The sequence below is a fragment of the Phalangium opilio genome, unplaced genomic scaffold, assembly GCF_054372755.1.
Source record: "Phalangium opilio isolate 3A_F unplaced genomic scaffold, DU_Popi_V2 ptg000063l_1, whole genome shotgun sequence".
NCBI lineage: Eukaryota > Metazoa > Arthropoda > Arachnida > Opiliones > Phalangiidae > Phalangium > Phalangium opilio.
The window spans coordinates 1,830,678-1,852,447 of record NW_028324180.1 but is presented as its reverse complement, the minus strand read 5'-3'; the positions used below and the strand labels follow the sequence as shown (position 1 = coordinate 1,852,447).

At 37.0% G+C, this 21,770-nt stretch overlaps 64 non-coding genes across 64 annotated transcripts; all 64 read right to left on the bottom strand.

The window, feature by feature from the left end:
* Positions 1 to 94: 94 nt before the first annotated feature.
* Positions 95 to 167, bottom strand: TRNAT-CGU (transfer RNA threonine (anticodon CGU)). Its single transcript has one exon. It is a non-coding gene; the product is annotated as a tRNA-Thr (tRNA).
* A 165-nt stretch (positions 168 to 332) lies between these two features.
* TRNAT-CGU (transfer RNA threonine (anticodon CGU)) lies at positions 333 to 405 on the bottom strand. The gene has a single exon. It is a non-coding gene; the product is annotated as a tRNA-Thr (tRNA).
* A 165-nt stretch (positions 406 to 570) lies between these two features.
* On the bottom strand, positions 571 to 643 carry TRNAT-CGU (transfer RNA threonine (anticodon CGU)). Its single transcript has one exon. It is a non-coding gene; the product is annotated as a tRNA-Thr (tRNA).
* Positions 644 to 809: 166 nt separating this feature from the next.
* TRNAT-CGU (transfer RNA threonine (anticodon CGU)) lies at positions 810 to 882 on the bottom strand. The gene has a single exon. It is a non-coding gene; the product is annotated as a tRNA-Thr (tRNA).
* A 166-nt stretch (positions 883 to 1,048) lies between these two features.
* Positions 1,049 to 1,121, bottom strand: TRNAA-CGC (transfer RNA alanine (anticodon CGC)). Its single transcript has one exon. It is a non-coding gene; the product is annotated as a tRNA-Ala (tRNA).
* A 166-nt stretch (positions 1,122 to 1,287) lies between these two features.
* Positions 1,288 to 1,360, bottom strand: TRNAT-CGU (transfer RNA threonine (anticodon CGU)). Its single transcript has one exon. It is a non-coding gene; the product is annotated as a tRNA-Thr (tRNA).
* Positions 1,361 to 1,526: 166 nt separating this feature from the next.
* Positions 1,527 to 1,599, bottom strand: TRNAA-CGC (transfer RNA alanine (anticodon CGC)). Its single transcript has one exon. It is a non-coding gene; the product is annotated as a tRNA-Ala (tRNA).
* A 166-nt stretch (positions 1,600 to 1,765) lies between these two features.
* Positions 1,766 to 1,838, bottom strand: TRNAT-CGU (transfer RNA threonine (anticodon CGU)). Its single transcript has one exon. It is a non-coding gene; the product is annotated as a tRNA-Thr (tRNA).
* Positions 1,839 to 2,004: 166 nt separating this feature from the next.
* TRNAA-CGC (transfer RNA alanine (anticodon CGC)) lies at positions 2,005 to 2,077 on the bottom strand. The gene has a single exon. It is a non-coding gene; the product is annotated as a tRNA-Ala (tRNA).
* A 166-nt stretch (positions 2,078 to 2,243) lies between these two features.
* Positions 2,244 to 2,316, bottom strand: TRNAT-CGU (transfer RNA threonine (anticodon CGU)). Its single transcript has one exon. It is a non-coding gene; the product is annotated as a tRNA-Thr (tRNA).
* Positions 2,317 to 2,482: 166 nt separating this feature from the next.
* On the bottom strand, positions 2,483 to 2,555 carry TRNAT-CGU (transfer RNA threonine (anticodon CGU)). The gene has a single exon. It is a non-coding gene; the product is annotated as a tRNA-Thr (tRNA).
* A 406-nt stretch (positions 2,556 to 2,961) lies between these two features.
* Positions 2,962 to 3,034, bottom strand: TRNAT-CGU (transfer RNA threonine (anticodon CGU)). The gene has a single exon. It is a non-coding gene; the product is annotated as a tRNA-Thr (tRNA).
* A 166-nt stretch (positions 3,035 to 3,200) lies between these two features.
* TRNAT-CGU (transfer RNA threonine (anticodon CGU)) lies at positions 3,201 to 3,273 on the bottom strand. The gene has a single exon. It is a non-coding gene; the product is annotated as a tRNA-Thr (tRNA).
* A 166-nt stretch (positions 3,274 to 3,439) lies between these two features.
* On the bottom strand, positions 3,440 to 3,512 carry TRNAA-CGC (transfer RNA alanine (anticodon CGC)). The gene has a single exon. It is a non-coding gene; the product is annotated as a tRNA-Ala (tRNA).
* Positions 3,513 to 3,678: 166 nt separating this feature from the next.
* TRNAT-CGU (transfer RNA threonine (anticodon CGU)) lies at positions 3,679 to 3,751 on the bottom strand. The gene has a single exon. It is a non-coding gene; the product is annotated as a tRNA-Thr (tRNA).
* A 166-nt stretch (positions 3,752 to 3,917) lies between these two features.
* Positions 3,918 to 3,990, bottom strand: TRNAA-CGC (transfer RNA alanine (anticodon CGC)). Its single transcript has one exon. It is a non-coding gene; the product is annotated as a tRNA-Ala (tRNA).
* A 166-nt stretch (positions 3,991 to 4,156) lies between these two features.
* TRNAT-CGU (transfer RNA threonine (anticodon CGU)) lies at positions 4,157 to 4,229 on the bottom strand. The gene has a single exon. It is a non-coding gene; the product is annotated as a tRNA-Thr (tRNA).
* A 166-nt stretch (positions 4,230 to 4,395) lies between these two features.
* TRNAA-CGC (transfer RNA alanine (anticodon CGC)) lies at positions 4,396 to 4,468 on the bottom strand. The gene has a single exon. It is a non-coding gene; the product is annotated as a tRNA-Ala (tRNA).
* Positions 4,469 to 4,634: 166 nt separating this feature from the next.
* On the bottom strand, positions 4,635 to 4,707 carry TRNAT-CGU (transfer RNA threonine (anticodon CGU)). The gene has a single exon. It is a non-coding gene; the product is annotated as a tRNA-Thr (tRNA).
* Positions 4,708 to 4,873: 166 nt separating this feature from the next.
* Positions 4,874 to 4,946, bottom strand: TRNAT-CGU (transfer RNA threonine (anticodon CGU)). Its single transcript has one exon. It is a non-coding gene; the product is annotated as a tRNA-Thr (tRNA).
* A 406-nt stretch (positions 4,947 to 5,352) lies between these two features.
* Positions 5,353 to 5,425, bottom strand: TRNAT-CGU (transfer RNA threonine (anticodon CGU)). Its single transcript has one exon. It is a non-coding gene; the product is annotated as a tRNA-Thr (tRNA).
* A 166-nt stretch (positions 5,426 to 5,591) lies between these two features.
* TRNAT-CGU (transfer RNA threonine (anticodon CGU)) lies at positions 5,592 to 5,664 on the bottom strand. The gene has a single exon. It is a non-coding gene; the product is annotated as a tRNA-Thr (tRNA).
* Positions 5,665 to 5,830: 166 nt separating this feature from the next.
* TRNAA-CGC (transfer RNA alanine (anticodon CGC)) lies at positions 5,831 to 5,903 on the bottom strand. The gene has a single exon. It is a non-coding gene; the product is annotated as a tRNA-Ala (tRNA).
* A 166-nt stretch (positions 5,904 to 6,069) lies between these two features.
* Positions 6,070 to 6,142, bottom strand: TRNAT-CGU (transfer RNA threonine (anticodon CGU)). The gene has a single exon. It is a non-coding gene; the product is annotated as a tRNA-Thr (tRNA).
* Positions 6,143 to 6,308: 166 nt separating this feature from the next.
* TRNAT-CGU (transfer RNA threonine (anticodon CGU)) lies at positions 6,309 to 6,381 on the bottom strand. The gene has a single exon. It is a non-coding gene; the product is annotated as a tRNA-Thr (tRNA).
* A 166-nt stretch (positions 6,382 to 6,547) lies between these two features.
* On the bottom strand, positions 6,548 to 6,620 carry TRNAT-CGU (transfer RNA threonine (anticodon CGU)). The gene has a single exon. It is a non-coding gene; the product is annotated as a tRNA-Thr (tRNA).
* A 166-nt stretch (positions 6,621 to 6,786) lies between these two features.
* Positions 6,787 to 6,859, bottom strand: TRNAT-CGU (transfer RNA threonine (anticodon CGU)). The gene has a single exon. It is a non-coding gene; the product is annotated as a tRNA-Thr (tRNA).
* A 166-nt stretch (positions 6,860 to 7,025) lies between these two features.
* On the bottom strand, positions 7,026 to 7,098 carry TRNAT-CGU (transfer RNA threonine (anticodon CGU)). The gene has a single exon. It is a non-coding gene; the product is annotated as a tRNA-Thr (tRNA).
* A 405-nt stretch (positions 7,099 to 7,503) lies between these two features.
* TRNAT-CGU (transfer RNA threonine (anticodon CGU)) lies at positions 7,504 to 7,576 on the bottom strand. The gene has a single exon. It is a non-coding gene; the product is annotated as a tRNA-Thr (tRNA).
* A 404-nt stretch (positions 7,577 to 7,980) lies between these two features.
* Positions 7,981 to 8,053, bottom strand: TRNAT-UGU (transfer RNA threonine (anticodon UGU)). The gene has a single exon. It is a non-coding gene; the product is annotated as a tRNA-Thr (tRNA).
* A 166-nt stretch (positions 8,054 to 8,219) lies between these two features.
* Positions 8,220 to 8,292, bottom strand: TRNAT-CGU (transfer RNA threonine (anticodon CGU)). The gene has a single exon. It is a non-coding gene; the product is annotated as a tRNA-Thr (tRNA).
* Positions 8,293 to 8,696: 404 nt separating this feature from the next.
* Positions 8,697 to 8,769, bottom strand: TRNAT-CGU (transfer RNA threonine (anticodon CGU)). Its single transcript has one exon. It is a non-coding gene; the product is annotated as a tRNA-Thr (tRNA).
* A 166-nt stretch (positions 8,770 to 8,935) lies between these two features.
* TRNAT-CGU (transfer RNA threonine (anticodon CGU)) lies at positions 8,936 to 9,008 on the bottom strand. Its single transcript has one exon. It is a non-coding gene; the product is annotated as a tRNA-Thr (tRNA).
* A 166-nt stretch (positions 9,009 to 9,174) lies between these two features.
* Positions 9,175 to 9,247, bottom strand: TRNAT-CGU (transfer RNA threonine (anticodon CGU)). The gene has a single exon. It is a non-coding gene; the product is annotated as a tRNA-Thr (tRNA).
* Positions 9,248 to 9,413: 166 nt separating this feature from the next.
* TRNAT-CGU (transfer RNA threonine (anticodon CGU)) lies at positions 9,414 to 9,486 on the bottom strand. Its single transcript has one exon. It is a non-coding gene; the product is annotated as a tRNA-Thr (tRNA).
* Positions 9,487 to 10,849: 1,363 nt separating this feature from the next.
* TRNAT-CGU (transfer RNA threonine (anticodon CGU)) lies at positions 10,850 to 10,922 on the bottom strand. Its single transcript has one exon. It is a non-coding gene; the product is annotated as a tRNA-Thr (tRNA).
* Positions 10,923 to 11,326: 404 nt separating this feature from the next.
* Positions 11,327 to 11,399, bottom strand: TRNAT-CGU (transfer RNA threonine (anticodon CGU)). Its single transcript has one exon. It is a non-coding gene; the product is annotated as a tRNA-Thr (tRNA).
* A 166-nt stretch (positions 11,400 to 11,565) lies between these two features.
* On the bottom strand, positions 11,566 to 11,638 carry TRNAT-CGU (transfer RNA threonine (anticodon CGU)). Its single transcript has one exon. It is a non-coding gene; the product is annotated as a tRNA-Thr (tRNA).
* A 166-nt stretch (positions 11,639 to 11,804) lies between these two features.
* On the bottom strand, positions 11,805 to 11,877 carry TRNAT-CGU (transfer RNA threonine (anticodon CGU)). The gene has a single exon. It is a non-coding gene; the product is annotated as a tRNA-Thr (tRNA).
* A 166-nt stretch (positions 11,878 to 12,043) lies between these two features.
* On the bottom strand, positions 12,044 to 12,116 carry TRNAT-CGU (transfer RNA threonine (anticodon CGU)). The gene has a single exon. It is a non-coding gene; the product is annotated as a tRNA-Thr (tRNA).
* A 405-nt stretch (positions 12,117 to 12,521) lies between these two features.
* On the bottom strand, positions 12,522 to 12,594 carry TRNAT-CGU (transfer RNA threonine (anticodon CGU)). The gene has a single exon. It is a non-coding gene; the product is annotated as a tRNA-Thr (tRNA).
* Positions 12,595 to 12,998: 404 nt separating this feature from the next.
* Positions 12,999 to 13,071, bottom strand: TRNAT-UGU (transfer RNA threonine (anticodon UGU)). Its single transcript has one exon. It is a non-coding gene; the product is annotated as a tRNA-Thr (tRNA).
* A 166-nt stretch (positions 13,072 to 13,237) lies between these two features.
* TRNAT-CGU (transfer RNA threonine (anticodon CGU)) lies at positions 13,238 to 13,310 on the bottom strand. Its single transcript has one exon. It is a non-coding gene; the product is annotated as a tRNA-Thr (tRNA).
* Positions 13,311 to 13,953: 643 nt separating this feature from the next.
* TRNAT-UGU (transfer RNA threonine (anticodon UGU)) lies at positions 13,954 to 14,026 on the bottom strand. The gene has a single exon. It is a non-coding gene; the product is annotated as a tRNA-Thr (tRNA).
* Positions 14,027 to 14,432: 406 nt separating this feature from the next.
* Positions 14,433 to 14,505, bottom strand: TRNAT-CGU (transfer RNA threonine (anticodon CGU)). The gene has a single exon. It is a non-coding gene; the product is annotated as a tRNA-Thr (tRNA).
* Positions 14,506 to 14,671: 166 nt separating this feature from the next.
* Positions 14,672 to 14,744, bottom strand: TRNAT-CGU (transfer RNA threonine (anticodon CGU)). Its single transcript has one exon. It is a non-coding gene; the product is annotated as a tRNA-Thr (tRNA).
* A 166-nt stretch (positions 14,745 to 14,910) lies between these two features.
* On the bottom strand, positions 14,911 to 14,983 carry TRNAT-CGU (transfer RNA threonine (anticodon CGU)). Its single transcript has one exon. It is a non-coding gene; the product is annotated as a tRNA-Thr (tRNA).
* Positions 14,984 to 15,626: 643 nt separating this feature from the next.
* Positions 15,627 to 15,699, bottom strand: TRNAT-UGU (transfer RNA threonine (anticodon UGU)). Its single transcript has one exon. It is a non-coding gene; the product is annotated as a tRNA-Thr (tRNA).
* A 646-nt stretch (positions 15,700 to 16,345) lies between these two features.
* On the bottom strand, positions 16,346 to 16,418 carry TRNAT-CGU (transfer RNA threonine (anticodon CGU)). Its single transcript has one exon. It is a non-coding gene; the product is annotated as a tRNA-Thr (tRNA).
* A 165-nt stretch (positions 16,419 to 16,583) lies between these two features.
* On the bottom strand, positions 16,584 to 16,656 carry TRNAT-CGU (transfer RNA threonine (anticodon CGU)). The gene has a single exon. It is a non-coding gene; the product is annotated as a tRNA-Thr (tRNA).
* Positions 16,657 to 16,822: 166 nt separating this feature from the next.
* On the bottom strand, positions 16,823 to 16,895 carry TRNAT-UGU (transfer RNA threonine (anticodon UGU)). The gene has a single exon. It is a non-coding gene; the product is annotated as a tRNA-Thr (tRNA).
* A 166-nt stretch (positions 16,896 to 17,061) lies between these two features.
* Positions 17,062 to 17,134, bottom strand: TRNAA-CGC (transfer RNA alanine (anticodon CGC)). The gene has a single exon. It is a non-coding gene; the product is annotated as a tRNA-Ala (tRNA).
* Positions 17,135 to 17,300: 166 nt separating this feature from the next.
* Positions 17,301 to 17,373, bottom strand: TRNAT-UGU (transfer RNA threonine (anticodon UGU)). The gene has a single exon. It is a non-coding gene; the product is annotated as a tRNA-Thr (tRNA).
* Positions 17,374 to 17,539: 166 nt separating this feature from the next.
* Positions 17,540 to 17,612, bottom strand: TRNAT-CGU (transfer RNA threonine (anticodon CGU)). Its single transcript has one exon. It is a non-coding gene; the product is annotated as a tRNA-Thr (tRNA).
* Positions 17,613 to 17,777: 165 nt separating this feature from the next.
* TRNAT-CGU (transfer RNA threonine (anticodon CGU)) lies at positions 17,778 to 17,850 on the bottom strand. Its single transcript has one exon. It is a non-coding gene; the product is annotated as a tRNA-Thr (tRNA).
* An 884-nt stretch (positions 17,851 to 18,734) lies between these two features.
* TRNAT-UGU (transfer RNA threonine (anticodon UGU)) lies at positions 18,735 to 18,807 on the bottom strand. Its single transcript has one exon. It is a non-coding gene; the product is annotated as a tRNA-Thr (tRNA).
* A 166-nt stretch (positions 18,808 to 18,973) lies between these two features.
* Positions 18,974 to 19,046, bottom strand: TRNAT-CGU (transfer RNA threonine (anticodon CGU)). The gene has a single exon. It is a non-coding gene; the product is annotated as a tRNA-Thr (tRNA).
* Positions 19,047 to 19,212: 166 nt separating this feature from the next.
* On the bottom strand, positions 19,213 to 19,285 carry TRNAT-UGU (transfer RNA threonine (anticodon UGU)). Its single transcript has one exon. It is a non-coding gene; the product is annotated as a tRNA-Thr (tRNA).
* Positions 19,286 to 20,408: 1,123 nt separating this feature from the next.
* Positions 20,409 to 20,481, bottom strand: TRNAT-UGU (transfer RNA threonine (anticodon UGU)). Its single transcript has one exon. It is a non-coding gene; the product is annotated as a tRNA-Thr (tRNA).
* A 166-nt stretch (positions 20,482 to 20,647) lies between these two features.
* On the bottom strand, positions 20,648 to 20,720 carry TRNAT-CGU (transfer RNA threonine (anticodon CGU)). The gene has a single exon. It is a non-coding gene; the product is annotated as a tRNA-Thr (tRNA).
* Positions 20,721 to 20,886: 166 nt separating this feature from the next.
* Positions 20,887 to 20,959, bottom strand: TRNAT-UGU (transfer RNA threonine (anticodon UGU)). The gene has a single exon. It is a non-coding gene; the product is annotated as a tRNA-Thr (tRNA).
* A 166-nt stretch (positions 20,960 to 21,125) lies between these two features.
* On the bottom strand, positions 21,126 to 21,198 carry TRNAT-UGU (transfer RNA threonine (anticodon UGU)). Its single transcript has one exon. It is a non-coding gene; the product is annotated as a tRNA-Thr (tRNA).
* Positions 21,199 to 21,364: 166 nt separating this feature from the next.
* On the bottom strand, positions 21,365 to 21,437 carry TRNAT-UGU (transfer RNA threonine (anticodon UGU)). Its single transcript has one exon. It is a non-coding gene; the product is annotated as a tRNA-Thr (tRNA).
* A 166-nt stretch (positions 21,438 to 21,603) lies between these two features.
* On the bottom strand, positions 21,604 to 21,676 carry TRNAA-CGC (transfer RNA alanine (anticodon CGC)). Its single transcript has one exon. It is a non-coding gene; the product is annotated as a tRNA-Ala (tRNA).
* Between the last annotated feature and the right edge of the window lie 94 nt (positions 21,677 to 21,770).

Below are 21,770 nucleotides of genomic sequence, written 5' to 3'. Positions count from 1 at the left end.
TATTCTTTGCATTAATGCATATCTCAAGCAACTATTATTTTTAGTTTTTCACAATTTAATAGCTACGAAAACTAGTTCAAGTTTCATAACAAAGAGGCTCCGACGAGAATCAAACTCATGATCTCCTGTTTACGAGACAGGCGCTTTAACCACTATGCCACGGAGCCCTGGTTCCGAAGCGAGATTAATGCTGAATATTTCTGAAATTTTACTAAATTAACTCGTTTTTAGTTTTACCCTATTGTTTGCATTAATGCATATCTCAACCACTTATTATTTTTAGTTTTTCAAAATTTAGTAGCTATGAAAACTAGTTCAAGTATCAAAACACGAGGCTCCGACGAGAATCGAACTCATGATCTCCTGTTTACGAGACAGGCGCTTTAACCACTAAGCCACGGAGCCCTGGTTCCGAAGCGAGATTAATGCTGAATATTTCCGTAATTTTACTAAATTAACTCCTTCGCAGTGCCTACCTATTCTTTGCATTAATGCATATCTCAAGCAACTATTATTTTAAGATTTTAAAATTTAATAGCTACGAAAACTAGTTCAATTATCATAACAACGAGGCTCCGACGAGAATCGAACTCATGATCTCCTGTTAACGAGACAGGCGCTTTAACCACTGAGCCACGGAGCCCTGGTTCCGAAGCGAGATTAATGCTGAATATTTCCGAAATTTTACTAAATTAACTCCTTCGCAGTGTTTAGCTATTCTTTGCATTAATGCATATCTCAAGCAACTATTATTTTTAGTTTTTCAAAATTTAACAACTACGAAAACTAGTTCAATTATCATAACAACGAGGCTCCGACGAGAATCGAACTCATGATCTCCTGTTAACGAGACAGGCGCTTTAACCACTGAGCCACGGAGCCCTGGTTCCGAAGCGAGATTAATGCTGAATATTTCCGAAATTTTACTAAATTAACTCCTTCGCAGTGTTTAGCTATTCTTTGCATTAATGTATATCTCAAGCAACTATTATTTTTAGTTTTTCAAAATTTAATAGCTTCGAAAACTAGTTCAAGTTTCATAACAACAAGGCTCCGACGAGAATCAAACTCATGATCTCCTGTTTGCGAGACAGTCGCTTTAACCACTAAGCCACAGAGCCCTGGTTCCGAAGCGAGATTAATGCTGAATATTTCCGTAATTTTACTAAATTAACTCCTTCGCAGTGTTTAGCTATTCTTTGCATTAATGCATATCTCAAGCAACTATTATTTTTAGTTTTTCAAAATTTAACAACTACGAAAACTAGTTCAATTATCATAACAACGAGGCTCCGACGAGAATCGAACTCATGATCTCCTGTTAACGAGACAGGCGCTTTAACCACTGAGCCACGGAGCCCTGGTTCCGAAGCGAGATTAATGCTGAATATTTCCGAAATTTTACTAAATTAACTCCTTCGCAGTGTTTAGCTATTCTTTGCATTAATGTATATCTCAAGCAACTATTATTTTTAGTTTTTCAAAATTTAATAGCTTCGAAAACTAGTTCAAGTTTCATAACAACAAGGCTCCGACGAGAATCAAACTCATGATCTCCTGTTTGCGAGACAGTCGCTTTAACCACTAAGCCACAGAGCCCTGGTTCCGAAGCGAGATTAATGCTGAATATTTCCGTAATTTTACTAAATTAAATCCTTCGCAGTGTTTACCTATTCTTTGCATTAATGCATATCTCATGCAACTATAATTTTTAGTTTTTCAAAATTTAACAACTACGAAAACTAGTTCAATTATCATAACAACGAGGCTCCGACGAGAATCGAACTCATGATCTCCTCTTAACGAGACAGGCGCTTTAACCACTGAGCCACGGAGCCCTGGTTCCGAAGCGAGATTAATGCTGAATATTTCCGAAATTTTACTAAATTAACTCCTTCGCAGTGTTTAGCTATTCTTTGCATTAATGAATATCTCAAGCAACTATTATTTTTAGTTTTTCAAAATTTAATAGCTACGAAAACTAGTTCAAGTTTCATAACAACAAGGCTCCGACGAGAATCAAACTCATAATCTCCTGTTTGCGAGACAGTCGCTTTAACCACTAAGCCACAGAGCCCTGGTTCCGAAGCGAGATTAATGCTGAATATTTCCGTAATTTTACTAAATTAACTCCTTCGCAGTGTTTACCTATTCTTTGCATTAATGCATATCTCAAGCAACTATTATTTTTAGTTTTTCAAAATTTAACAACTACGAAAACTAGTTCAATTATCATAACAACGAGGCTCCGACGAGAATCGAACTCATGATCTCCTGTTAACGAGACAGGCGCTTTAACCACTGAGCCACGGAGCCCTGGTTCCGAAGCGAGATTAATGCTGAATATTTCCGAAATTTTACTAAATTAACTCCTTCGCAGTGTTTAGCTATTCTTTGCATTAATGCATATCTCAAGCAACTATTATTTTTAGTTTTTCACAATTTAATAGCTACGAAAACTAGTTCAAGTTTCATAACAAAGAGGCTCCGACGAGAATCAAACTCATGATCTCCTGTTTACGAGACAGGCGCTTTAACCACTAAGCCACGGAGCCCTGGTTCCGAAGCGAGATTAATGCTGAATATTTCCGTAATTTTACTAAATTAAATCCTTCGCAGTGTTTACCTATTCTTCGCATTAATGCATATCTCAAGGAACTATAATTTTTAGTTTTTCAAAATTTAAATGCTACGAAAACTAGTTCAAGTTTCATAACAACAAGGCTCCGACGCGAATTGAACTCATGATCTCCTGTTTACCGAGACAGGCGCTTTAACCACTAAGCCACGGAGCCCTGGTTCCGAAGCGAGATTAAAGCTGAATATTTCCGTAATTTTACTAAATTAAATCCTTCGCAGTGTTTACCTATTCTTTGCATTAATGCATATCTCAAGCAACTATTATTTTTAGTTTTTCAAAATTTAACAGCTACGAAAACTAGTTCAATTATCATAAAGACGAGGCTCCGACGAGAATCGAACTCATGATCTCCTGTTAACGAGACAGGCGCTTTAACCACTGAGCCACGGAGCCCTGGTTCCGAAGCGAGATTAATGCTGAATATTTCCGAAATTTTACTAAATTAACTCCTTCGCAGTGTTTAGCTATTCTTTGCATTAATGCATATCTCAAGCAACTATTATTTTTGGTTTTTCAAAATTTAACAACTACGAAAACTAGTTCAATTATCATAACAACGAGGCTCCGACGAGAATCGAATTCATGATCTCCTGTTAACGAGACAGGCGCTTTAACCACTGAGCCACGGAGCCCTGGTTCCGAAGCGAGATTAATGCTGAATATTTCCGAAATTTTACTAAATTAACTCCTTCGCAGTGTTTAGCTATTCTTTGCATTAATGTATATCTCAAGCAACTATTATTTTTAGTTTTTCAAAATTTAATAGCTACGAAAACTAGTTCAAGTTTCATAACAGCAAGGCTCCGACGAGAATCAAACTCATGATCTCCTGTTTGCGAGACAGTCGCTTTAACGACTAAGCCACAGAGCCCTGGTTCCGAAGCGAGATTAATGCTGAATATTTCCGTAATTTTACTAAATTAAATCCTTCGCAGTGTTTACCTATTCTTTGCATTAATGCATATCTCATGCAACTATAATTTTTAGTTTTTCAAAATTTAACAACTACGAAAACTAGTTCAATTATCATAACAACGAGGCTCCGACGAGAATCGAACTCATGATCTCCTGTTAACGAGACAGGCGCTTTAACCACTGAGCCACGGAGCCCTGGTTCCGAAGCGAGATTAATGCTGAATATTTCCGAAATTTTACTAAATTAACTCCTTCGCAGTGTTTAGCTATTCTTTGCATTAATGCATATCTCAAGCAACTATTATTTTTAGTTTTTCAAAATTTAATAGCTTCGAAAACTAGTTCAAGTTTCATAACAACAAGGCTCCGACGAGAATCAAACTCATGATCTCCTGTTTGCGAGACAGTCGCTTTAACCACTAAGCCACAGAGCCCTGGTTCCGAAGCGAGATTAATGCTGAATATTTCCGTAATTTTACTAAATTAAATCCTTCGCAGTGTTTACCTATTCTTTGCATTAATGCATATCTCATGCAACTATAATTTTTAGTTTTTCAAAATTTAACAACTACGAAAACTAGTTCAATTATCATAACAACGAGGCTCCGACGAGAATCGAACTCATGATCTCCTCTTAACGAGACAGGCGCTCTAACCACTGAGCCACGGAGCCCTGGTTCCGAAGCGAGATTAATGCTGAATATTTCCGAAATTTTACTAAATTAACTCCTTCGCAGTGTTTAGCTATTCTTTGCATTAATGAATATCTCAAGCAACTATTATTTTTAGTTTTTCAAAATTTAATAGCTACGAAAACTAGTTCAAGTTTCATAACAACAAGGCTCCGACGAGAATCAAACTCATAATCTCCTGTTTGCGAGACAGTCGCTTTAACCACTAAGCCACAGAGCCCTGGTTCCGAAGCGAGATTAATGCTGAATATTTCCGTAATTTTACTAAATTAACTCCTTCGCAGTGTTTACCTATTCTTTGCATTAATGCATATCTCAAGCAACTATTATTTTTAGTTTTTCAAAATTTAACAACTACGAAAACTAGTTCAATTATCATAACAACGAGGCTCCGACGAGAATCGAACTCATGATCTCCTGTTAACGAGACAGGCGCTTTAACCACTGAGCCACGGAGCCCTGGTTCCGAAGCGAGATTAATGCTGAATATTTCCGAAATTTTACTAAATTAACTCCTTCGCAGTGTTTAGCTATTCTTTGCATTAATGCATATCTCAAGCAACTATTATTTTTAGTTTTTCACAATTTAATAGCTACGAAAACTAGTTCAAGTTTCATAACAAAGAGGCTCCGACGAGAATCAAACTCATGATCTCCTGTTTACGAGACAGGCGCTTTAACCACTAAGCCACGGAGCCCTGGTTCCGAAGCGAGATTAATGCTGAATATTTCCGTAATTTTACTAAATTAAATCCTTCGCAGTGTTTACCTATTCTTCGCATTAATGCATATCTCAAGCAACTATAATTTTTAGTTTTTCAAAATTTAAATGCTACGAAAACTAGTTCAAGTTTCATAACAACAAGGCTCCGACGCGAATTGAACTCATGATCTCCTGTTTACCGAGACAGGCGCTTTAACCACTAAGCCACGGAGCCCTGGTTCCGAAGCGAGATTAAAGCTGAATATTTCCGTAATTTTACTAAATTAAATCCTTCGCAGTGTTTACCTATTCTTTGCATTAATGCATATCTCAAGCAACTATTATTTTTAGTTTTTCAAAATTTAACAGCTACGAAAACTAGTTCAATTATCATAAAGACGAGGCTCCGACGAGAATCGAACTCATGATCTCCTGTTAACGAGACAGGCGCTTTAACCACTGAGCCACGGAGCCCTGGTTCCGAAGCGAGATTAATGCTGAATATTTCCGAAATTTTACTAAATTAACTCCTTCGCAGTGTTTAGCTATTCTTTGCATTAATGCATATCTCAAGCAACTATTATTTTTGGTTTTTCAAAATTTAACAACTACGAAAACTAGTTCAATTATCATAACAACGAGGCTCCGACGAGAATCGAACTCATGATCTCCTGTTAACGAGACAGGCGCTTTAACCACTGAGCCACGGAGCCCTGGTTCCGAAGCGAGATTAATGCTGAATATTTCCGAAATTTTACTAAATTAACTCCTTCGCAGTGTTTAGCTATTCTTTGCATTAATGTATATCTCAAGCAACTATTATTTTTAGTTTTTCAAAATTTAATAGCTACGAAAACTAGTTCAAGTTTCATAACAGCAAGGCTCCGACGAGAATCAAACTCATGATCTCCTGTTTGCGAGACAGTCGCTTTAACGACTAAGCCACAGAGCCCTGGTTCCGAAGCGAGATTAATGCTGAATATTTCCGTAATTTTACTAAATTAAATCCTTCGCAGTGTTTACCTATTCTTTGCATTAATGCATATCTCATGCAACTATAATTTTTAGTTTTTCAAAATTTAACAACTACGAAAACTAGTTCAATTATCATAACAACGAGGCTCCGACGAGAATCGAACTCATGATCTCCTGTTAACGAGACAGGCGCTTTAACCACTGAGCCACGGAGCCCTGGTTCCGAAGCGAGATTAATGCTGAATATTTCCGAAATTTTACTAAATTAACTCCTTCGCAGTGTTTAGCTATTCTTTGCATTAATGCATATCTCAAGCAACTATTATTTTTAGTTTTTCAAAATTTAATAGCTACGAAAACTAGTTCAAGTTTCATAACAACAAGGCTCCGACGAGAATCGAACTCATGATCTCCTGTTTACGAGACAAGCGCTTTAACCACTGAGCCACGGAGCCCTGGTTCCGAAGCGAGATTAATGCTGAATATTTCTGAAATTTTACTAAATTAACTCGTTTTTAGTTTTACCCTATTGTTTGCATTAATGCATATCTCGACCACTTATTATTTTTAGTTTTTCAAAATTTAGTAGCTATGAAAACTAGTTCAAGTATCAAAACAACGAGGCTCCGACGAGATTCGAACTCATGATCTCCTGTTTACGAGACAGGCGCTTTAACCACTAAGCCACGGAGCCCTGGTTCCGAAGTGAGATTAATGCTGAATATTTCCGAAATTTTACTAAATTAACTCCTTCGCAGTGTTTAGCTATTCTTTGCATTAATGCATATCTCAAGCAACTATAATTTTTAGTTTTTCAAAATTTAATAGCTACGAAAACTAGTTCAATTATCATAACAACGAGGCTCCGTCGAGAATCGAACTCATGATCTCCTGTTTACGAGACAAGCGCTTTAACCACTGAGCCACGGAGCCCTGGTTCCGAAGCGAGATTAATGCTGAATATTTCCGAAATTTTACTAAATTAACTCCTTCGCAGTGTTTAGCTATTCTTTGCATTAATGCATATCTCAAGCAACTATTATTTTTAGTTTTTCAAAATTTAATAGCTACGAAAACTAGTTCAAGTTTCATAACAACAAGGCTCCGACGAGATTCGAACTCATGATCTCCTGTTTACGAGACAAGCGCTTTAACCACTGAGCCACGGAGCCCTGGTTCCGAAGCGAGATTAATGCTGAATATTTCCGAAATTTTACTAAATTAACTCCTTCGCAGTGTTTAGCTATTCTTTGCATTAATGCATATCTCAAGCAACTATTATTTTTAGTTTTTCAAAATTTAATAGCTACGAAAACTAGTTCAAGTATCATAACAACGAGGCTCCGACGAGAATCGATTTCATGATCTCCTGTTTACAAGACAGGCGCTTTAACGACTAAGCCACGGAGCCCTGGTTCCGAAGCGAGATTAATGCTGAATATTTCCGTAATTTTACTAAATTAACTCGTTTTTAGTTTTACTCTATTGTTTACATTAATGCATATCTCAACCAGTTATTATTTTTAGTTTTTCAAAATTTAGTAGCTATGAAAACTAGTTCAAGTATCAAAACAACGAGGGTCCGACGAGAATCGAACTCATGATCTCCTGTTTACGAGACAGGCGCTTTAACCACTAAGCCACGGAGCCCTGGTTCCGAAGCGAGATTAATGCTGAATATTTCCGTAATTTTACTAAATTAACTCCTTCGCAGTGCCTACCTATTCTTTGCATTAATGCATATCTCAGGCAACTATAATTTTAGTTTTTCAAAATTTAATAGCTACGAAAACTAGTTCAAGTATCATAACAACGAGGCTCCGACGAAAATCGAATTCAGGATCTCCTTTTTACAAGACAGGCGCTTTAACCACTAAGCCACGGAGCCCTGGTTCCGAAGTGAGATTAATGCTGAATATTTCCGTAATTTTACTAAATTAACTCCTTCGCAGTGTTTAGCTATTCTTTGCATTAATGCATATCTCAAGCAACTATTATTTTTAGTTTTTCAAAATTTAATAGCTACGAAAACTAGTTCAAGTATCATAACAACGAGGCTCCGACGAGAATCGAACTCATGATCTCCTGTTTACAAGACAGGCGCTTTAACGACTAAGCCACGGAGCCCTGGTTCCGAAGCGAGATTAATGCTGAATATTTCCGTAATTTTACTAAATTAACTCGTTTTTAGTTTTACTCTATTGTTTACATTAATGCATATCTCAACCAGTTATTATTTTTAGTTTTTCAAAATTTAGTAGCTATGAAAACTAGTTCAAGTATCAAAACAACGAGGGTCCGACGAGAATCGAACTCATGATCTCCTGTTTACGAGACAGGCGCTTTAACCACTAAGCCACGGAGCCCTGGTTCCGAAGCGAGATTAATGCTGAATATTTCCGTAATTTTACTAAATTAACTCCTTCGCAGTGCCTACCTATTCTTTGCATTAATGCATATCTCAGGCAACTATAATTTTAAGTTTTTAAAATTTAATAGCTACGAAAACTAGTTCAAGTATCATAACAACGAGGCTCCGACGAGAATCGAACTCATGATCTACTTTTTACAAGACAGGCGCTTTAACCACTAACCCACGGAGCCCTGGTTCCGAAGCGAGATTAGTGTTGAATATTTCCGTAATTTTACTAAATTAAATCCTTCGCAGTGTTTAGCTATTCTTTGCATTAATGCATATCTCAAGCAACTATTATTTTTAGTTTTTCAAAATTTAATAGCTACGAAAACTAGTTCAAGTTTCATAACAACAAGGCTCCGACGAGAATCGAACTCATGATCTCCTGTTTACGAGACAAGCGCTTTAACCACTGAGCCACGGAGCCCTGGTTCCGAAGCGAGATTAATGCTGAATATTTCTGAAATTTTACTAAATTAACTCGTTTTTAGTTTTACCCTATTGTTTGCATTAATGCATATCTCGACCACTTATTATTTTTAGTTTTTCAAAATTTAGTAGCTATGAAAACTAGTTCAAGTATCAAAACAACGAGGCTCCGACGAGATTCGAACTCATGATCTCCTGTTTACGAGACAGGCGCTTTAACCACTAAGCCACGGAGCCCTGGTTCCGAAGTGAGATTAATGCTGAATATTTCCGAAATTTTACTAAATTAACTCCTTCGCAGTGTTTAGCTATTCTTTGCATTAATGCATATCTCAAGCAACTATAATTTTTAGTTTTTCAAAATTTAATAGCTACGAAAACTAGTTCAATTATCATAACAACGAGGCTCCGTCGAGAATCGAACTCATGATCTCCTGTTTACGAGACAAGCGCTTTAACCACTGAGCCACGGAGCCCTGGTTCCGAAGCGAGATTAATGCTGAATATTTCCGTAATTTTACTAAATTAACTCCTTCGCAGTGTTTAGCTATTCTTTGCATTAATGCATATCTCAAGCAACTATTATTTTTAGTTTTTCAAAATTTAATAGCTACGAAAACTAGTTCAAGTTTCATAACAACAAGGCTCCGACGAGATTCGAACTCATGATCTCCTGTTTACGAGACAAGCGCTTTAACCACTGAGCCACGGAGCCCTGGTTCCGAAGCGAGATTAATGCTGAATATTTCCGAAATTTTACTAAATTAACTCCTTCGCAGTGTTTAGCTATTCTTTGCATTAATGCATATCTCAAGCAACTATTATTTTTAGTTTTTCAAAATTTAATAGCTACGAAAACTAGTTCAAGTATCATAACAACGAGGCTCCGACGAGAATCGATTTCATGATCTCCTGTTTACAAGACAGGCGCTTTAACGACTAAGCCACGGAGCCCTGGTTCCGAAGCGAGATTAATGCTGAATATTTCCGTAATTTTACTAAATTAACTCGTTTTTAGTTTTACCAGGGATAGATAGACTTTTTTAAGACGGAATGGGTAACAGGGTTATTCGGGTGCGCGTCCTAGTCCACGACCCCCTTACCCGTGACGGAGGGGTATGAAAGAAGAGGCGGGTCTTATTTTCGTTATGGCGTTGTATGTATATCCGGGTCAAGTAAACGTCGTCTGCCCGTCGTCTGCCCATTCGTCTGCCAAGTTGGAATGGGCTCGGATTATAATTTTTGAAATAACATTGTTTAAAAATGGAAGTTACACAAGACATAGGGCTTGCAACTGAAAAAAAAACGGGGAAGACCCAAGAAAATTAAAAGTGAGTTAGAATTGAGTAAAAGTCTTCATAGATATTACAGCACGAACAGGTTTTAACCAAACACTAAGCTCACAAAACTCCTGACCATTCACTAAGCCTTGGTTAACTTCATCAAATTCGTTTACAAAATCATGAGGATAGTAGAAATGATTGGCTTAAGAAAGAATTAGCGAACACTTTTCACCTTTACAGATGTACTCCAAATCCAAAACACCGGCACCAAATTCACTAACAACCTTCTTAATTGCTATTAAAAACAATTCCCGAATAATTACCTGGACCCTCGCATTTAGACGACTCCATTTTGATTCCCTGTGAAGACGCTTATCTGTACAACCATAGCCCACTCGATCCGCGCTCTATAGCTATAGCGCGAGCAGCTTGCGTCGTGACGCGCGTGATCGAGTGGGCTATGGTACAACGCAATAGGGGTCGTAGTCATAGCGACAGAGTTAAACAGGAATTACGTATTTTTGGCCCTCCCCGTCAGCAACGTCACCAATACGTAGTTTTTGTGAGCCAATGAGATAATTTAATTTTTTGGTTACGTGTTGAAGGAAGGGACTATATACTCGTCTATGAGTCGGACTGAAGTAAAGGCCAAACATTGTTTATTCCGTCTTAAAAAAGTCTATCTATCCCTGGTTTTACTCTATTGTTTACATTAATGCATATCTCAACCAGTTATTATTTTTAGTTTTTCAAAATTTAGTAGCTATGAAAACTAGTTCAAGTATCAAAACAACGAGGGTCCGACGAGAATCGAACTCATGATCTCCTGTTTACGAGACAGGCGCTTTAACCACTAAGCCACGGAGCCCTGGTTCCGAAGCGAGATTAATGCTGAATATTTCCGTAATTTTACTAAATTAACTCCTTCGCAGTGCCTACCTATTCTTTGCATTAATGCATATCTCAGGCAACTATAATTTTAAGTTTTTAAAATTTAATAGCTACGAAAACTAGTTCAAGTATCATAACAACGAGGCTCCGACGAGAATCGAACTCATGATCTACTTTTTAATAGACAGGCGCTTTAACCACTAACCCACGGAGCCCTGGTTCCGAAGCGAGATTAGTGTTGAATATTTCCGTAATTTTACTAAATTAAATCCTTCGCAGTGTTTAGCTATTCTTTGCATTAATGCATATCTCAAGCAACTATTATTTTTAGTTTTTCAAAATTTAATAGCTACGAAAACTAGTTCAAGTTTCATAACAACAAGGCTCCGACGAGAATCGAACTCATGATCTCCTGTTTACGAGACAAGCGCTTTAACCACTGAGCCACGGAGCCCTGGTTCCGAAGCGAGATTAATGCTGAATATTTCTGAAATTTTACTAAATTAACTCGTTTTTAGTTTTACCCTATTGTTTGCATTAATGCATATCTCGACCACTTATTATTTTTAGTTTTTCAAAATTTAGTAGCTATGAAAACTAGTTCAAGTATCAAAACAACGAGGCTCCGACGAGATTCGAACTCATGATCTCCTGTTTACGAGACAGGCGCTTTAACCACTAAGCCACGGAGCCCTGGTTCCGAAGTGAGATTAATGCTGAATATTTCCGAAATTTTACTAAATTAACTCCTTCGCAGTGTTTAGCTATTCTTTGCATTAATGCATATCTCAAGCAACTATAATTTTTAGTTTTTCAAAATTTAATAGCTACGAAAACTAGTTCAATTATCATAACAACGAGGCTCCGTCGAGAATCGAACTCATGATCTCCTGTTTACGAGACAAGCGCTTTAACCACTGAGCCACGGAGCCCTGGTTCCGAAGCGAGATTAATGCTGAATATTTCCGTAATTTTACTAAATTAACTCCTTCGCAGTGTTTAGCTATTCTTTGCATTAATGCATATCTCAAGCAACTATTATTTTTAGTTTTTCAAAATTTAATAGCTACGAAAACTAGTTCAAGTTTCATAACAACAAGGCTCCGACGAGATTCGAACTCATGATCTCCTGTTTACGAGACAAGCGCTTTAACCACTGAGCCACGGAGCCCTGGTTCCGAAGCGAGATTAATGCTGAATATTTCCGAAATTTTACTAAATTAACTCCTTCGCAGTGTTTAGCTATTCTTTGCATTAATGCATATCTCAAGCAACTATTATTTTTAGTTTTTCAAAATTTAATAGCTACGAAAACTAGTTCAAGTATCATAACAACGAGGCTCCGACGAGAATCGATTTCATGATCTCCTGTTTACAAGACAGGCGCTTTAACGACTAAGCCACGGAGCCCTGGTTCCGAAGCGAGATTAATGCTGAATATTTCCGTAATTTTACTAAATTAACTCGTTTTTAGTTTTACTCTATTGTTTACATTAATGCATATCTCAACCAGTTATTATTTTTAGTTTTTCAAAATTTAGTAGCTATGAAAACTAGTTCAAGTATCAAAACAACGAGGGTCCGACGAGAATCGAACTCATGATCTCCTGTTTACGAGACAGGCGCTTTAACCACTAAGCCACGGAGCCCTGGTTCCGAAGCGAGATTAATGCTGAATATTTCCGTAATTTTACTAAATTAACTCCTTCGCAGTGCCTACCTATTCTTTGCATTAATGCATATCTCAGGCAACTATAATTTTAGTTTTTCAAAATTTAATAGCTACGAAAACTAGTTCAAGTATCATAACAACGAGGCTCCGACGAAAATCGAATTCAGGATCTCCTTTTTACAAGACAGGCGCTTTAACCACTAAGCCACGGAGCCCTGGTTCCGAAGTGAGATTAATGCTGAATATTTCCGTAATTTTACTAAATTAACTCCTTCGCAGTGTTTAGCTATTCTTTGCATTAATGCATATCTCAAGCAACTATTATTTTTAGTTTTTCAAAATTTAATAGCTACGAAAACTAGTTCAAGTATCATAACAACGAGGCTCCGACGAGAATCGAACTCATGATCTCCTGTTTACAAGACAGGCGCTTTAACGACTAAGCCACGGAGCCCTGGTTCCGAAGCGAGATTAATGCTGAATATTTCCGTAATTTTACTAAATTAACTCGTTTTTAGTTTTACTCTATTGTTTACATTAATGCATATCTCAACCAGTTATTATTTTTAGTTTTTCAAAATTTAGTAGCTATGAAAACTAGTTCAAGTATCAAAACAACGAGGGTCCGACGAGAATCGAACTCATGATCTCCTGTTTACGAGACAGGCGCTTTAACCACTAAGCCACGGAGCCCTGGTTCCGAAGCGAGATTAATGCTGAATATTTCCGTAATTTTACTAAATTAACTCCTTCGCAGTGCCTACCTATTCTTTGCATTAATGCATATCTCAGGCAACTATAATTTTAAGTTTTTAAAATTTAATAGCTACGAAAACTAGTTCAAGTATCATAACAACGAGGCTCCGACGAGAATCGAACTCATGATCTACTTTTTACAAGACAGGCGCTTTAACCACTAACCCACGGAGCCCTGGTTCCGAAGCGAGATTAGTGTTGAATATTTCCGTAATTTTACTAAATTAAATCCTTCGCAGTGTTTACCTATTCTTTGCACTAATGCATATCTCATGCAACTATAACTTTTAGTTTTTCAAAATTTAATAGCTACGAAAACTAGTTCAAGTATCATAACAACGAGGCTCCGACGAAAATCGAATTCAGGATCTCCTTTTTACAAGACAGGCGCTTTAACCACTAAGCCACGGAGCCCTGGTTCCAAAGCGAGATTAATGCTGAATATTTCCGTAATTTTACTAAATTAACTCGTTTTTAGTTTTACCCTATTGTTTGCATTAATGCATATCTCAACCAGTTATTAATTTTAGTTTTTCAAAATTTAGTAGCTATGAAAACTAGTTCAAGTATCAAAACAACGAGGCTCCGACGAGAATCGAACTCATGATCTCCTTTTTACAAGATAGGCGCTTTAACCACTAAGCCACGGAGCCCTGGTTCCGAAGTGAGATTAATGCTGAATATTTCCGAAATTTTACTAAATTAACTCCTTCGCAGTGTTTAGCTATTCTTTGCATTAATGCATATCTCAAGCAACTATTATTTTTAGTTTTTCAAAATTTAATAGCTACGAAAACTAGTTCAAGTATCATAACAACGAGGCTCCGACGAGAATCGAACTCATGATCTCCTGTTTACCGAGACAGGCGCTTTAACCACTAGCCCACGGAGCCCTGGTTCCGAAGCGAGATTAATGCTGAATTTTTCCGTAATTTTACTAAATTAAATCCTTCGCAGTGTTTACCTATTCTTTGCATTAATGCATATCTCAAGCAACTATAATTTTTAGTTTTTCAAAATTTAATAGCTACGAAAACTAGTTCAATTATCATAACAACGAGGCTCCGTCGAGAATCGAACTCATGATCTCCTGTTTACGAGACAAGCGCTTTAACCACTGAGCCACGGAGCCCTGGTTCCGAAGCGAGATTAATGCTGAATATTTCCGTAATTTTACTAAATTAACTCCTTCGCAGTGTTTAGCTATTCTTTGCATTAATGCATATCTCAAGCAACTATTATTTTTAGTTTTTCAAAATTTAATAGCTACGAAAACTAGTTCAAGTTTCATAACAACAAGGCTCCGACGAGATTCGAACTCATGATCTCCTGTTTACGAGACAAGCGCTTTAACCACTGAGCCACGGAGCCCTGGTTCCGAAGCGAGATTAATGCTGAATATTTCCGTAATTTTACTAAATTAACTCCTTCGCAGTGTTTAGCTATTCTTTGCATTAATGCATATCTCAAGCAACTATTATTTTTAGTTTTTCAAAATTTAATAGCTACGAAAACTAGTTCAAGTTTCATAACAACAAGGCTCCGACGAGATTCGAACTCATGATCTCCTGTTTACGAGACAAGCGCTTTAACCACTGAGCCACGGAGCCCTGGTTCCGAAGCGAGATTAATGCTGAATATTTCCGTAATTTTACTAAATTAACTCCTTCGCAGTGCCTACCTATTCTTTGCATTAATGCATATCTCAAGCAACTATAATTTTAAGTTTTTAAAATTTAATAGCTACGAAAACTAGTTCAAGTATCATAACAACGAGGCTCCGACGAGAATCGAACTCATGATCTCCTTTTTACAAGACAGGCGCTTTAACCACTAACCCACGGAGCCCTGGTTCCGAAGCGAGATTAGTGTTGAATATTTCCGTAATTTTACTAAATTAAATCCTTCGCAGTGTTTACCTATTCTTTGCACTAATGCATATCTCAAGCAACTATAATTTTTAGTTTTTCAAAATTTAATAGCTACGAAAACTAGTTCAAGTATCATAACAACGAGGCTCCGACGAGAATCGAACTCATGATCTCCATTTTACAAGACAGGCGCTTTAACCACTAACCCACGGAGCCCTGGTTCCGAAGCGAGATTAGTGTTGAATATTTCCGTAATTTTACTAAATTAAATCCTTCGCAGTGTTTACCTATTCTTTGCACTAATGCATATCTCAAGCAACTATAATTTTTAGTTTTTCAAAATTTAATAGCTACGAAAACTAGTTCAAGTATCATAACAACGAGGCTCCGACGAGAATCGAACTCATGATCTCCTATTTACAAAACAGGCGCTATAACAACTAAGCCACGGAGCCCTGTTTCCGAAGCGAGATTAATGCTGAGTATTTCAGTAATTTTCCTAAATTAAATCGTTTGTATAGTTTTACCCAATTGTTTAAATATATGCGTATCTCAACCAGTTATTATTTTTAGTTTTTCAAAATTTAGTAGCTATGAAAACTAGTTCAAGTATCATAACAACGAGGCTCCGACGAGAATCGAGCTCATGATCTCCTTTTTACAAGACAGGCGCTTTAACCACTAAGCCAAGGAGCCCTGGTTCCGAAGCGAGATTAATGCTGATTATTTCCGAAATTTTACTAAATTAACTCCTTCGCAGTGTTTACCTATTCTTTGCATTAATGCATATCTCAAGCAACTATAGTTTTTAGTTTTTCAAAATTTAAAAGCTACGAAAACTAGTTCAAGTATCATAACAACAAGTCTCCGACGAGAATCGAACTCATGATCTACTGTTTACAAGACAGGCGCTTTAACCACTATGCCACGGAGCCCTGGTTACGAAGCGAGATTAATGCTGAATATTTCTGAAATTTTACTAAATTAACTCGTTTTTATTTTTACCCTATTGTTTGCATTAATGCATATCTCAACCACTTATTATTTTTAGTTTTTCAAAATTTAGTAGCTATGAAAACTAGTTCAAGTATCAAAACAACGAGGCTCCGACGAGAATCGAACTCATGATCTCCTGTTTACGAGACAGGCGCTTTAACCACTAAGCCACGGAGCCCTGGTTCCGAAGCGAGATTAATGCTGAATATTTCCGTAATTTTACTAAATTAACTCCTTCGCAAAGCCTACCTATTCTTTGCATTAATGCATATCTCAAGCAACTATTATTTTAAGTTTTTAAAATTTAATAGCTACGAAAACTAGTTCAAGCATCATAACAACGAGGCTCCGACGAGAATCGAACTCATGATCTCCGGATTACGAGACAGGCGCTTTAACCACTAAGCCACGGAGCCCTGGTTCCGAAGCGAGATTAATGCTGAATATTTCCGTAACTTTACTAAATTAACTCCTTCGCAGTGTTTAGCTATTCTTTGCATTAATGCATATCTCAAGCAACTATTATTTTTAGTTTTTCAAAATTTAATAGCTACGAAAACTAGTTCAAGTTTCATAACAACAAGGCTCCGACGAGAATCGACCTCATGATCTCCTGTTTACAAGACAGGCGCTTTAACCACTAAGCCACGGAGCCCTGGTTCAGAAGCGAGATTAATGCTGAATATTTCCGTTATTTTACTAAATTAACTCGTTTTTAGTTTTACCCTATTGTTTGCATTAATGCATATCTCAACCAGTTATTATTTTTAGTTTTTCAAAATTTAATAGCTACGAAAACTAGTTAAAGTATCATAACAACAAGGCTCCGACGAGAATCAAACTCATGATCTTCTGTTTGCGAGACAGTCGCTTTAACCACTAAGCCACGGAGCCCTGGTTCCGAAGCGAGATTAATGCTGAATATTTCCGTAATTTTACTAAATTAAATCCTTCGCAGTGTTTACCTATTCTTTGCATTAATGCATATCTCAAGCAACTATAATTTTTAGTTTTTCAAAATTTAAAAGCTACGAAAACTAGTTCAAGTATCATAACATCAAGGCTCCGACGAGAATCGAACTCATGATCTCCTGTTTACAAGACAGGCGCTTTAACCACTATGCCACGGAGCCCTGGTTCCGAAGCGAGATTAATGCTGAATATTTCTGAAATTTTACTAAATTAACTCGTTTTTAGTTTTACCCTATTGTTTGCATTAATGCATATCTCGACCACTTATTATTTTTAGTTTTTCAAAATTTAGTAGCTATGAAAACTAGTTCAAGTATCAAAACAACGAGGCTCCGACGAGATTCGAACTCATGATCTCCTGTTTACGAGACAGGCGCTTTAACCACTAAGCCACGGAGCCCTAGTTCCGAAGCGAGATTAATGCTGAATATTTCCGTAATTTTACTAAATTAACTCCTTCGCAGTGCCTACCTATTCTTTGCATTAATGCATATCTCAAGCAACTATTATTTTAAGTTTTTAAAATTTAATAGCTACGAAAACTAGTTCAAGTATCATAACAACGAGGCTCCGACGAGAATCGAATTCATGATCTCCGGATTACGAGACAGGCGCTTTAACCACTAAGCCACGGAGCCCTGGTTCCGAAGTGAGATTAATGCTGAATATTACCGAAATTTTACTAAATTAACTCCTTCGCAGTGTTTAGCTATTCTTTGCATTAATGCATATCTCAAGCAACTATTATTTTTAGTTTTTCAAAATTTAATAGCTACGAAAACTAGTTCAAGTTTCATAACAACAAGGCTCCGACGAGAATCGAACTCATGATCTCCTGTTTACCGAGACAGGCGCTTTAACCACTTAGCCACGGAGCCCTGGTTCCGAAGCGAGATTAATGCTGAATATTTCCGTAATTTTACTAAATTAACTCCTTCGCAGTGTTTACCTATTCTTTGCATTAATGCATATCTCAAGCAACTATTATTTTTAGTTTTTCAAAATTTAATAGCTACGAAAACTAGTTCAAGTATCAAAACAACGAGGCTCCGACGAAAATCGAACTCATGATCTCCTTTTTACAAGACAGGCGCTTTAACCACTAAGCCACGGAGCCCTGGTTCCAAAGCGAGATTAATGCTGAATATTTCCGTAATTTTACTAAATTAACTCGTTTTTAGTTTAACCCTATTGTTTGCATTAATGCATATCTCAACCAGTTTTTAATTTTAGTTTTTCAAAATTTAGTAGCTACGAAAACTAGTTCAAGTTTCATAACAACAAGGCTCCGACGAGAATCAAACTCATGATCTCCTGTTTGCGAGACAGTCGCTTTAACCACTAAGTCACTGAGCCCTGGTTCCGAAGCGAGATTAATGCTGAATATTTCCGTAATTTTACTAAATTAAATCCTTCGCAGTGTTTACCTATTCTTTGCATTAATGCATATCTCAAGCAACTATAATTTTTAGTTTTTCAAAATTTAAAAGCTACGAAAACTAGTTCAAGTATCATAACAACAAGGCTCCGACGAGAATCGAACTCATGATCTCCTGTTTACAAGACAGGTGCTTTAACCACTATGCCACGGAGCCCTGGTTCCGAAGCGAGATTAATGCTGAATATTTCTGAAATTTTACTAAATTAACTCGTTTTTAGTTTTACCCTATTGACGGCATTAATGCATATCTCAACCACTTATTATTTTTAGTTTTTCAAAATTTAGTAGCTATGAAAACTAGTTCAAGAATCAAAACAACGAGGCTCCGACGACAATCGAACTCATGATCTCCTGTTTACGAGACAGGCGCTTTAACCACTAAGCCACGGAGCCCTGGTTCCGAAGCGAGATTAATGCTGAATATTTCCGTAATTTTACTAAATTAACTCTTTCGCAGTGTTTAGCTATTCTTTGCATTAATGCATGTCTCATGCAACTATAATTTTTAGTTTTTCAAAATTTAGAAGCTACGAAAACTAGTTCAAGTATCATAGCAACGAGGCTCCGACGAGAATCGAACTCATGATCTCCTGTTTACAAGACAGGCGCTTTAACGACTAAGCCACGGAGCCCTGGTTCCAAAGCGAGATTAATGCTGAATATTTCCGTAATTTTACTAAATTAACTCGTTTTTAGTTTAACCCTATTGTTTGCATTAATGCATATCTCAACCAGTTATTAATTTTAGTTTTTCAAAATTTAGTAGCTATGAAAACTAGTTCAAGTATCATAACAACGAGGCTCCGACGAGAATCGAACTCATGATCTCGTTTTTACAAGACAGGCGCTTTAACCACTAAGCCACGGAGCCCTGGTTCCGAAGCGAGATTAATGCTGAATATTTCCGTAATTTTACTAAATTAACTCTTTCGCAGTGTTTAGCTATTCTTTGCATTAATGCATATCTCAAGCAACTATTATTTTTAGTTTTTCAAAATTTAATAGCTACGAAAACTAGTTCAAGTTTCATAACAACAAGGCTCCGACGAGAATCGAACTCATGATCTCCTGTTTACCGAGACAGGCGCTTTAACCACTTAGCCACGGAGCCCTGGTTCCGAAGCGAGATTAATGCTGAATATTTCCGTAATTTTACTAAATTAACTCCTTCGCAGTGTTTACCTATTCTTTGCATTAATGCATATCTCAAGCAACTATTATTTTTAGTTTTTCAAAATTTAATAGCTACGAAAACTAGTTCAAGTATCAAAACAACGAGGCTCCGACGAAAATCGAACTCATGATCTCCTTTTTACAAGACAGGCGCTTTAACCACTAAGCCACGGAGCCCTGGTTCCAAAGCGAGATTAATGCTGAATATTTCCGTAATTTTACTAAATTAACTCGTTTTTAGTTTAACCCTATTGTTTGCATTAATGCATATCTCAACCAGTTTTTAATTTTAGTTTTTCAAAATTTAGTAGCTACGAAAACTAGTTCAAGTTTCATAACAACAAGGCTCCGACGAGAAACAAACTCATGATCTCCTGTTTGCGAGACAGTCGCTTTAACCACTAAGTCACTGAGCCCTGGTTCCGAAGCGAGATTAATGCTGAATATTTCCGTAATTTTACTAAATTAAATCCTTCGCAGTGTTTACCTATTCTTTGCATTAATGCATATCTCAAGCAACTATAATTTTTAGTTTTTCAAAATTTAAAAGCTACGAAAACTAGTTCAAGTATCATAACAACAAGGCTCCGACGAGAATCGAACTCATGACCTCCTGTTTACAAGACAGGTGCTTTAACCACTATGCCACGGAGCCCTGGTTCCGAAGCGAGATTAATGCTGAATATTTCTGAAATTTTACTAAATTAACTCGTTTTTAGTTTTACCCTATTGACGGCATTAATGCATATCTCAACCACTTATTATTTTTAGTTTTTCAAAATTTAGTAGCTATGAAAACTAGTTCAAGAATCAAAACAACGAGGCTCCGACGAGAATCGAACTCATGATCTCCTGTTTACGAGACAGGCGCTTTAACCACTAAGCCACGGAGCCCTGGTTCCGAAGCGAGATTAATGCTGAATATTTCCGTAATTTTACTAAATTAACTCCTTCGCAGTGTTTAGCTATTCTTTGCATTAATGCATGTCTCAAGCAACTATTATTTTTAGTTTTTCAAAATTTAATAGCTACGAAAACTAGTTCAAGTTTCATAACAACAAGGCTCCGACGAGAATCGAACTCATGATCTCCTGTTTACAAGACAGGCGCTTTAACCACTAAGCCACGGAGCCCTGGTTCCGAAGCGAGATTAATGCTGAATATTTCCGTAATTTTACTAAATTAAATCCTTCGCAGTGTTTACCTATTCTTTGCACTAATGCATATCTCATGCAACTATAATTTTTAGTTTTTCAAAATTTAGAAGCTACGAAAACTAGTTCAAGTATCATAGCAACGAGGCTCCGACGAGAATCGAACTCATGATCTCCTGTTTACAAGACAGGCGCTTTAACGACTAAGCCACGGAGCCCTGGTTCCAAAGCGAGATTAATGCTGAATATTTCCGTAATTTTACTAAATTAACTCGTTTTTAGTTTAACCCTATTGTTTGCATTAATGCATATCTCAACCAGTTATTAATTTTAGTTTTTCAAAATTTAGTAGCTATGAAAACTAGTTCAAGTATCATAACAACGAGGCTCCGACGAGAATCGAACTCATGATCTCCTTTTTACAAGACAGGCGCTTTAACCACTAAGCCACGGAGCCCTGGTTCCGTAGCGAGATTAATGCTGAATATTTCCGTAATTTTACTAAATTAACTCTTTCGCAGTGTTTAGCTATTCTTTGCATTAATGCATATCTCAAGCAACTATTATTTTTAGTTTTTCAAAATTTAATAGCTACGAAAACTAGTTCAAGTTTCATAACAACAAGGCTCCGACGAGAATCAAACTCATGATCTCCTGTTTGCGAGACAGTCGCTTTAACCACTAAGCCACTGAGCCCTGGTTCCGAAGCGAGATTAATGCTGAATATTTCCGTAATTTTACTAAATTAAATCCTTCGCAGTGTTTACCTATTCTTTGCATTAATGCATAT